The sequence below is a fragment of the Lissotriton vulgaris genome, chromosome 7 (genome assembly GCF_964263255.1).
Source record: "Lissotriton vulgaris chromosome 7, aLisVul1.2, whole genome shotgun sequence".
Lineage (NCBI taxonomy): Eukaryota > Metazoa > Chordata > Amphibia > Caudata > Salamandridae > Lissotriton > Lissotriton vulgaris.
This window is the reverse complement of record NC_141695.1, coordinates 171,315,916-171,326,889: the sequence shown is the minus strand read 5'-3', so window position 1 is coordinate 171,326,889 and position 10,974 is coordinate 171,315,916. Positions and strand designations below refer to the sequence as shown.

General features: G+C 49.3%; 1 pseudogene; it reads right to left on the bottom strand.

Annotated features, from left to right (window-relative positions):
* Positions 1-9,408: 9,408 nt before the first annotated feature.
* Positions 9,409-10,593, bottom strand: LOC147701104 (chemerin-like receptor 1; annotated as a pseudogene).
* Positions 10,594-10,974: the final 381 nt, after the last annotated feature.

Here is a 10,974-nt window from a genome sequence, read left to right as displayed (position 1 = left end):
TGGCAGGGATAACTGGCTTATCTCTCCCAGAAGGTTATCTGATTAAGACTCGTTATCGTGGCTCCAGGGGAGGTGGGATTGCTGTTATTTATAAAGCTCAGTATCCCTGTATCTTCACGGCAGAGAAGTTGTGGGGCTGTGAATGTGCACATTTTAGATTAGATATTAACCCGCATTTTACTTTTTCGGGGCTTTATATCTATCGCCCTCCTGGTCATGCTTCTAAGTTCTGTGAAGCCTTATTAGAGTTAGTGGGTTCATTGGTGTTGAAATCTGCCAACTTCTCTATTTTAGGTGACCTAAACCTCCACTTTGACCAAACACTGGACCAGGCTATCTGTAATCTGATAGCTGACTTAGCAGCTTTCCAATTGGACTTATTGGTACGGGATGCCACTCATGTCGCAGGACATATATTGGATCCTGTTTTTTCCAACATTCCAGCTGTCCAGGTTGATCAACCTCTTCCTATGGCCTGGACTGATCATTATCTGATCAAAGCTAGCTGGAAGATAACACAACTCCCAAAGTCCAAAAGGACAGCTTTGACGTTTAAAAGACCTTGGCATAAACTTAACATAAACGATTTCCATGCCTATCTGAGAAAGACCTTTGTGGAAGATTTGGCTGACCCTGAGACCGCATATACTGCCTTTTGCGACTGGATTGGGGAGGGGCTCGACGCTCTGATTCCAGCTAGATGGGTCAGAGGGCGGAATTCGATCACCAATCCTTGGTTTTTGATGCTCTTAGAACACTCAGAAAGGAGTGTAAAAGAGCCGAGCGACTGTGGAGAAGGGACTATGACAAAGATCTCAAGTCTGTGTACTTGGCTAAATTAAAACACTACCATAAAACGATTTGTTCCACACGCGCTAATTTTTACGCTGAAAAAATCAGGGATAGTTCTTATCCTACGAAATACATTTTTAAGATTGTTCAGGAGCTAAAGAACACTAAAACTTCAGTTTCACATGTAAACTCAGTGCAGCAATGCGAGGAGCTTGCTCATTTCTTTCTGAGCAAAGTGCAGAAAATCTACACCTCCTTTTCCTCAGCATTCCTCTGCTCCTGGCCCTATCATGGTCAGAGAGGGGATTTCTACTTTGGCCACGATACCTGACCTCTCGTGCGACGAACTTGTGAGACTCTGTAGAAATGTCATGACTCTGTAGAGATGCTGGCTCGACATATGACCCTTAACAACATTCTGGACCCGTCTCAAAACAGCTTCAGATCGGGTCATAGCACAGAGTCGGCCTTGTTGGCCTCCACGGAGTACTTAAGAACTGCTCTTGACGCCGGTCAGAGTGCAGCGCTCATTTTATTAGATCTTAGCGCTGCCTTTGATACGGTGTCTTATGATATCTTGTTGTACCGTCTGGAGGCAATTGGGATCATGGATCAGGCCCTGGAATGGTTCCATGCATTTCGGACGGACAGATCCTTCCGGGTCTCGGCACCACCGTTTCTGTCTCAAGCCCATTCCATCTGCCTAGGGGTTCCGCAGGGCTCTGCCTTGAGCGCGACGTTGTTCAATCTTTATGTTCAACCTCTCGCGGCTGTGGCAAGAGAGTGGGGCCTAACGTTAGTTTCTTATGCTGACGATACTCAGCTGATTGTCACCTTGGCTGAAGGTCCCTCTGCCGCTGCCACCAGGTTCAGAGATGGGATGACCGCAGTCGCCCAATGGATGGCTGAAAATTGTCTTCAATTGAATGCCACTAAAACCGAGGAGATGCTGGCAGGGAAAAACACCTCCCTTTGGAACGAACATTGGTGGCCAGCTTCCTTAGGCACTATGCCTGCAGCCAAGCCAGTGGTCAAGAACTTTGGAGTGTGGCTAGACGCAGATCTCAATTTTCAGTGCGACACGAAGAAGGTGGCAGTGACATGTGTGGGCTTGCTGAGAGGCCTTTGCCCTATTCTGAAGTTTTTTAGTGCGCCTGTCCGGCAGCTTATCATCCAGGCCACAATTCTATCGCACTTGGATTACGCCAGCGCGCTACTTTTGGGCGCAAATAAAGCTGAGATTCTACGTCTACAGTGAGTTCAAAACTCGGCAGCCCGAGCTCTTTTCGGACTGCCTCGCAGATGTTCTGCTAGAGCCACTATTAGAGCGTTTCACAGGCTGCCGATTCATGCTAGAATCCAATTTAAGACACTTTGTTTAGCATTTTAAATCTTGAAAGGTACCATTTCTGAGCTTCTCCGCCCACTTTTAACTTCGTATACTCCTCAGCGTAACTTGCGCTCCTTGGGTCAACATCTGGTAAATACACCCAAGTTCAGACTTTGCCGTGTTGGAGCGATTTTTGTAAATAATAGCTATGCCGCCTCCTTTTCCTAAAGAGCGATCAGCTCAGAGTATATGGTATTCAGCAGGGAGAGCTTAAATGACTTCGGGGTCGAAGTCGGTTTTGAGCCAGGTTTCCGTGAGGCATCAGGGTCTTTGTCCGAGATCAACAGGGATAATTCAGTGGCATGTTTGGGGAGAGATCTGCAGTTAAGCAGAAACATGCGAAAAGAAGGGGGATGTGTGGAAGGGTGGCTTAGGAACATACAGTGAGGGCAATTGAAGTGTTGGTAGATGGGGTCCCAAGATGAGAGGCAGAGATCGTTTGTGTAGCCCCGTAGTTGATGTAAAGTTTTGGAGGAATAGCATAAGAACGAATTTTGACCAGCGGCGGTGGCCCCAGGTCCCGGTCGGGAGCGGACGGGCGCAGACGGGCTTGCCTTTGGCGCGCCTTCGGCGCCCCGCCGGCGCCGCTGTTGCGCCCGTCCGCTGCGCCTTCTGGGAGTGGGAATCATTTTGTAGTAGCTGGGCCTCGGGGTGGGAGGGGCCTAGCAAGGTGCTCGGGTTCCTCACCCAAGATGGCGGGCCCGGATGTTCGAATGCCTCAGGAGAGCAGGAGGCTCTGACAATTTCTCGAGGGGGGGCGAGGTCCGCTCTGACTCAGCGGCGACCTAAATCGTGAGTATAGCTCTAAAATAGGCTATATTTCGTAAAGTGCAATTTTTAAAAGAAAGGCTTTCCTAAGTGCGTGTTTTAAAAACAGAATACTGCTATTTAGATCAGTGGCAAAGTTTTTAGGCAGAGTAACAACACTGTCTCGGCTTCCGCCTCAGGACCACAACACACACCACACTCACTCGTAATCAGTGTTTAATGCTCAATACTACAACGCACAGCCTTTCAGACCTGGAGACGGTGTAAGAGTAAATGGCAGCGTTCTACCAAATACACCCGGTGTTGTCCCTAGTGAGGTTACCACATGGTGAGCCCCAATCCATATTTACAAGCGAACAATTGGGTCGCTGGTCCGAAGCAGGGCTCAACCAGGGCCGGACTGAGAACCAAAACCGGCCTTGGCAAAGGGCTCGGCCGGCCCCCAGGGGGTGGGACCAAGCTCTTTGCCGGGGTCAGTTTTCGGCCGATTTTGTTACAGGGCCAATTTTGCAGCTATGCTGAAAAAACGGCCCTGTAACAAAAACGGCCCCCAGGGCCTAAAACCGGCCCCACCCTTGTGGCGCACCGAAGGATTTCCCGGTGCCCGCAATGGCCAGTCCGGGCCTGGGCTCAACAATGTTGGGGATTGCTACCTAGACAAAGTATTGAATACATTTAAAGAGCTAGTATGTAGCTGGAGGATCCCATCAGGTTAGTTTTTACGGTACAACGTCTTGTCCCACATGTTTACACAGTTATCGGATAAAGGGAGGAAAGCACCAGAGACGCACCTGATGTTGAATGCCATATTCACCTTAGGTACAGCAGGACACCTGGTGAAATGGCTGTATGGTGAAGTCCCTGGAGCGACCCCTGACCCTCCTGGTAGGTTGCTCCCCCTCCACGCAGCTCCGCCGGTGTGCTCCTGCCCCTGCTGCCGCTGCTAAAGACTCGCTGTTCCCATCCATTTTCTTTTCTTTCTGTTTCACTCATTTTTCCCCTCCTTTGTGCCCCGATTTTCTTTCTGTGCCACTCGTTCTCCCCCCTGCCCACTCGCTGCTTCCGCCTCACAGCTGCTCCTCCCTACCACCTCCCCATCTATGCCGAAGCCCGCCTGCGCCTGTCTGCGCCTGGACTCCGCCCAGTGCCAGAACCCCTGGCCCCCACGAACGCCACAACACCAGACTCCGATATGAGGCCAGCACCCTCCACGCACTCAATGCCGGCCGAGACCGCAGCTGCTTCCAGGCCACCCCAAAACGCAACCACGGACCTTTCTCCTGCCACACCTGTAGCTTCACCTGCGACAGAGCGACCAAACCACCAAGGACCGGACCCAACCACCTCCGCTACATACTCCTAAACACATTCTCTGCACACAAACATGCCGTCGAGATCTGGGACCTGCTCGACACCTCCACCCCAGACGTTGCCTTCTTGACCAAGACCTGGTGGAACGACTCCTCAGCGCCCGACATCGCCATAGCCATCCCGGATGGCTACAATATCACCCGCAGGGATCGCCCCAATGGAATCAAAGAAGGAATAGCCATCATCCACAAGTCCACCCTCAAGGTCGCCACCCACGCAGATGACACCCTCAACACCGCCGAACACCTGCACTTCCGGATCCACACTGACCCCATCACCACCCTCAGAGGAACGCTCATCTACAGACCCCCCGGACCCCGGGCTCAGTTCAGTGACTCCATCGCCGAGCTCGCCAGCACCAACGCACTCGCCTCCACGAACTACATCCTCCTCGGGGACCTGAACTTTCACCTCAAGAACAACAACGGCGCCAACTACGCCACCCTGATCGACAACCTCACCAAACTTGGTCTCAGACAACTCGTCACCGCACCCACCCACGCCGCCGACCACACGCTGGACCACGTCTTCTCCACAGGCACCCACGTCGCCTTCGACCATACCACCAAACTCCACTGGACCAACCACCGCTGCATCCATTTCACCTTCAAGAAACCAACCACGCACGCTGGAGCAAAGTCACCGAAGACCAGCTGATCACCACTCTCACCCAGAACCCACCCACCGACCCCACAAACCCAGACGCCGCAGCCCGCAACCTCAGACAGTGGATTGACGACTGCGCCATCACCCTCGCCCCGCTCAAGAGACCCTCTAACAGCCGCACCGGTAAGAGAGCCACCTGGTTCACCGATGAACTGAAGACCTCCAAACGTGCATGCCACAAACTGGAGAAGATATGGCTCCACAAACGCACACCGGACAACCACGCAGCCCACAAGGACGCCACCCGCAGACATCATCACCTCATTAGATTAGCCAAGAGATCCTCCTTTAAAGACCACCTGGATAACAACGCACACGACAGCAAAGAGCTCTTCAGCATCGTAAGGGAACTCTCCAACCCTAGCGCCAACACCAGCGACATCCCGCCCTCACAAGAACTGTGAAACTCACTAGCCATCTTCTTCAACCACAAGATTGCTGACATCCACAACACCTTCAACACCTCGACCGCCCCGACTATGCCAGACTCCGCCTCCCCTGTGAGCACCACCAGCGCCAACTGCCTGACCTCCTGGTCCAACATCAACGAAGACGAGACATGCAAGGTCATGAACTCCATCCACTCAGGATCTCCGTCAGACCGGTGCCCACACCACGTATTCAGCAAAGCAGACGCAGCCATCACACCCCAACTACAGAAGGTCATCAACATCTTCTTCGAAACAGCAACATCCCCGGAAAGCTGGAAGCACGCCGAAATCAACGCCCTCCTCAAGAAGCCCATGAAGGACCTCAAGAACGTCTGGCCGAACTCCCTGCTCCCGTTCCCAGCGAAGGTCATCCAGAAAATCGTCAACATGCAATTGCCCCATCACCTCGAAGACAACCTCTTGGACCCGTCCCAGTCTGGATTCAGACGAAACCACATCACCGAGACAGCCCTCATCGGCACCACAGACAACATCAGGCGCCAACTAGACAACTGCGAAACATCAGCCCTCATCCTCCTGGACCTGTCAGCTGACCTTTGACACGGTCTGCCATCACACTCTAAAGACACGCCTCCTAGAAGCCGGAATCCAAGAGAAGGCCCTTGACTGGACAACGTCCTTCTTCTCCGTCAGAACCCAGAGCGTCCGCCTGTCACCCTTCTGATCCGAAGACACCGACATCATCTGCGGCATCCCCCAGGGCTCATCCCTTAGCCCAACGCTGTTCAACATCTACATGGCCCCCCTCGCACAAGTGGCCCGCTATCACGACCTCAACAACATCTCCTACGCCGACGACACCCAGCTCATCCTCCCCCTCACCAAGGATGCCAAAACCAACCTCCACGAGGGAATGAAGGCCATCGCTGACTATATGAGGACCAGCCATCTGAAGCTGAACTCAGGCAAGACGGAGGTCCTCATCCTCTGACCCACCCCCTCAGCCTGGGACGACTCCTGGTGGCCGACCACACTGGGAACAGCACCGACACCCACCGACCATGCACTCAACCCAGGATTCATCCTCGACTCCTCCCTCTCCACGTCTAAGCAGGTCAACGCCGTCTCCTCCTCCTGCTACAACATCCTCCGCATGCTCCGCAGGATCTACAAGTGGAGCCCTACCGATGCAAGAATATCGGTGACACAGGCCCTCATCAGCAGCAGACTGGACTACGGCAACACACTCTATGCAGGAATCCCAGCCAAACACCTACGATGACTATAACGCATCCAAAACCCCTCCACCCGACTGATGGTCAACGTCCCCCACACCAGCCACATCAACTCCCCATCTGAGAGACCTACACTGGCTCCCCATCGACAAGAGGATCACCTTCAAGCTCCTCACCCACGCACACAAAGCACTCCACAACGCCGGACCAGCCTACCTGAACATCAGACTCAGGGCCAGATGTAGGTCGACATTTACCGACCGGTAAATGGCTATTCTAGATGTAGGTGGCCTATTTTACTGATTCGGTAAATTTACTGAATCAGTAAATTTACCGAATCGGTAAAATACTGAATCGGTATTATTACAGATTCGGTAATTTTGAGATGTAGGTGGGACTCTTCTGAGTCCCACAGGCCTTACCGAATCAGTATTTTACCACCCAATCAAATTGTGCATGCACACCTATGGCATGTGACAGACAGACATGCTCTTAGGGCATGTCTGTGTGCCACATGTCCCACATGCCTGAAATCGGGGTGCTAGAGGGTGTCAAAGTGACACCCCCTGCACCCTTGCAACATTCGGTCAATGCCCATAGGAATCAATGGGCATTACCGAATCGGTATTTACTGATTCGGTAAATACCGATTCTTACAGAATCGGTAATTCAATTACCGATTCCAACTACATCTCCCCCCTTCTATTTTACCGATTCATAACTACCGAATCGGTAAAATTCGGTATTAATGAATCGGTAAAATATGCTTACCTACATCTGGCCCCTAGCTTCTACACCCCCACCCGCAAGCTCCGCACCGCCCGCCTGGCCCTTGCCGCTGTCCCCTGCATCCAACGAACGACCTCCGGCGACAGATCCTTCTCCTACCTCACTACCAAGACCTGGAACACCCTCCCTACGCACCTACGGCAGAGCCAAGACCTACTCGCCTTCAGAAGACTCCTCAAGACCTGGCTCTTCAAGCAGTATTGGCACCCCCACTCCCCTCAGCGCCTTCAGACCTTCAAGGGTAAGTAACGCGCTTTACAAGTACTCTCATTGATTGATTGATATGCTACACTACAAATATCATCCGGCATCCCTCTTGATGGGCTGTGGGCAAAGCGGGACAGATTCAGGGGTAGAGCCCTCACAGACACAGAGTGGCGCAGGATCCTACAGTATCCCAAACAGATCTTCAGGAACACACTTTTAAAATGGAAAACAACGTTTACCCCAAAACTTTTTGCCCACAGGAAATCACAACGCAGTTGTTACAATGACTGCGTTATGATTCCGCATACCATTACTCCGCAAGTTGGAACAATGACTTGCGGAGTGGGGGGAGGTGTTGGACTTAAAATCCAACACCTTCCCTAGTATCCACACAGACTGGAGTTGGAATAGTAAATTATACTAGGAGGAGGGAGAGAACTGCATGTTGCATCTGTTCTGGTGCATCCCTGCTGATTTGCAGAGATGCACCGGAACTCTTAAATCTTCCCTGTTGTGTTTTAGGACCAAAGTAATTTTTTTCTTTGTAAGGCTCCAAGTATTCTGAGGCTGGTCCTTTTTTGAATCAATATAAGATCCGTGTAATATAGCACATGTAATTCCCAAAGCTTCACCTACATCAGCAAGGTTCAGGGTGAACCAAGATTGCGTACATACTGCCTATCAGTGACATAGCTAGGGGAGAGAGGGAGCCATGTCTGTCAACTGCCAACCACCACCCCCTCACTGGTATAAGTCACCCACATCACCCAACTCCACTCTTACCTGCACCTGAGCGTCAAAATTACGGGCCACCCCAGCTGGCAGTACGTCTAGCTACGCCACTGCTGCCAATCTTGACCCCATTCCTGTTGCCACTGTTAAATCGACTGAATGGCACCTAGCAGTGACAAGGGATTTTCCCTAAGCACCAACTTTTGTGCGCACCATCAAAAGATGTTTTATACACTTTAATGCATGCATAGAGCTCCCCTTTAAATGTTAAACCATGTTGGACAAGGCAATGACATCAAATGTCCCCCATTAAGGCATACATCTAATCAGTAAACAGCAGCAACTGAGTGTCCTTAGTCCATGATGCCATTTCATTTAATAAAAATTTGGGCATTTTTCCAAGCATCTAACAGAAAAGATAAGGTCATTTTGTTGTAAATACGACCCACCCCTGTGCTTTGAAGATACATAAACGCTGTGTGGTGCCGCAATGCATAATTTTCAGAATTTTGAAAACCTTATCTGGCAATTTTGACAGAAGAGCACACACTGGTTTTAAAACAAGAATGATTCACAGCAACACAGCTATACTGATAAAACTCTAAACTGAAGTATACCATAACCCCACATGGGAACGAAGGGCCCCATTCACAGAATTAACTTAAGACAAAATCCTAAACTTACTACCATTTTGGTATTCACAGAAGGCACTTACTCATTTTGGTATTCACAGAAAGCACTTACTCATTTTGGTATTCAAGGAAGGCCCTTTCTCATTTCCTAAATCCCATTTGTGAATACAGAAAGTCTTAAAGTTAGGATTTTTCTCAGTTTATGAGTCCTAAAGTTAGAAGTCCTAACTTTACTACTCCTAAACTGAGAACAATCCTACCTTTAAGACTTTCGGTATTCACAGAATGCATTTAGGAGTCCTAAAGTTAGGAGTCCTAACTTTACTACTCCCAAACTAAACAAAATCCTAACTTTAAGACTTTGGTACTCACAGAAGGCATTTAGGAGTCCTAAAGTTAGGACTCCTAACTTCTTTGAATACCGAAATGAGTAAGTGCCTTCTGTGAATACCAAAATGGTAGTAGGTTTAGGATTTTGTCTTACGTTACTTCTGTGAATCGGGCCCGAATTTTCTGTGCAGGCCACTCAAGAAAGGTTCAGAGCATACAAGATTCCACCTCACTTGAAGATTTAGGTGGGCTCCTACTGTCCATCGTGGCAGGAGTTTGTTCCTCATTGAAAGCTCTTTCAAATACTGATAAAATAGGGCGTCTGAACATATCTTTGAAGTCTCTGCCCATGAAGAAGTACAGGATAGGATTGAGGCAGCTGTTAAAGTAGGCCAGACAGGTTGCAAAAGTTACAGCTAACATATGTACATCAAAAGACCAAGGGTAATGTTCTCCAAATACCAGCAAGGGGAACGAATGGAATGGAAACCAACAGATGAAAAACAGGACCAAGATAGTGATGATTATCCTGAAGGGCCGGCTGGATGTTCTGAGGCATGGTCGTTGCTGGATCTTCACAGCAATCGCTCCATAGCAGATAATGATGATGGTGAAGGGGACTACAAACATGGTTACAAATCGAGTTATGATCATGACCTTGTGGCGCATCCTCATGATACTTAAGGCTTTTTCAGAAAAATCCTCAAAAGGAACAGCATAACTCCTGAAGCAAACTGTTGCATTTTCCACCAAAGCATCCGCAGTTTCATAAAATGCTGGATATGGAGAGCTGACTATAATTGAGAACACCCATGTGACAAATGCAACCTTGTAGGCCAGACTGGGTTTTCTGTATCTTCGGGACCAGAATGGATGCAGCACCGAAACGCATCGGTCTATGCTGATCACCACGAGGAAGGAGATGCTTGCCATCATGTTTAGATATAAAACCATGTATCTGATCTTACACAAAAAACCACCAAAGGGCCAATATCCATACATTGCCGTTGATGCAATGTGAAGAGGGAGGAAAATATCATGATGAAGTCTGCAATGGCCAAATTAAGGAACCAGATGACGTTCACAGTCTTGGTCATCTTGAAGGTGCAGATACCTATCACCAACCCATTGCCTGACGTTCCCAGAAGGAAGGTGAGTGAATAAGACACAATGGAGATCACATCTATGTAATTAAATAAAGTGTATTCAGAGGTGGGTGTAGCTGTCGCTATAGTTGTTGAGTTTGACCAAAGTAAAGACAGACTGTCAGTGACGTTCTCCATGACCATCTGACTGTGTTTACCTGAAATACAAAAAGGCCAATGTTTATTTTTGTCAACTATCTGCTTTAAAGCAAACAGAAAAAAGCTTAAAATTACAAGAAACTTCAAATAGAATGTAAATATTCATGAAAATTTAATAAAAAGAGTATGTGAACCAATGTTATATTTATATAGTTAAGTGTGTATCCTGCCAGAAAAAACCATAGCACAAATGAAAAATCCATTGATGAAGATATGTATATAGTTAATGTTTTTTAAATTTTTTTTTATTTTTGCCTTGGAGCGCTCCCGGTGCGGGTACCGGTGAGCACACCGGTAAGCGCAGTCTTTCGGCGCGCCCCGGTGCGCGTACCGGTGAGCGTCCCGTTTGCGCTATTGCCGCGAACG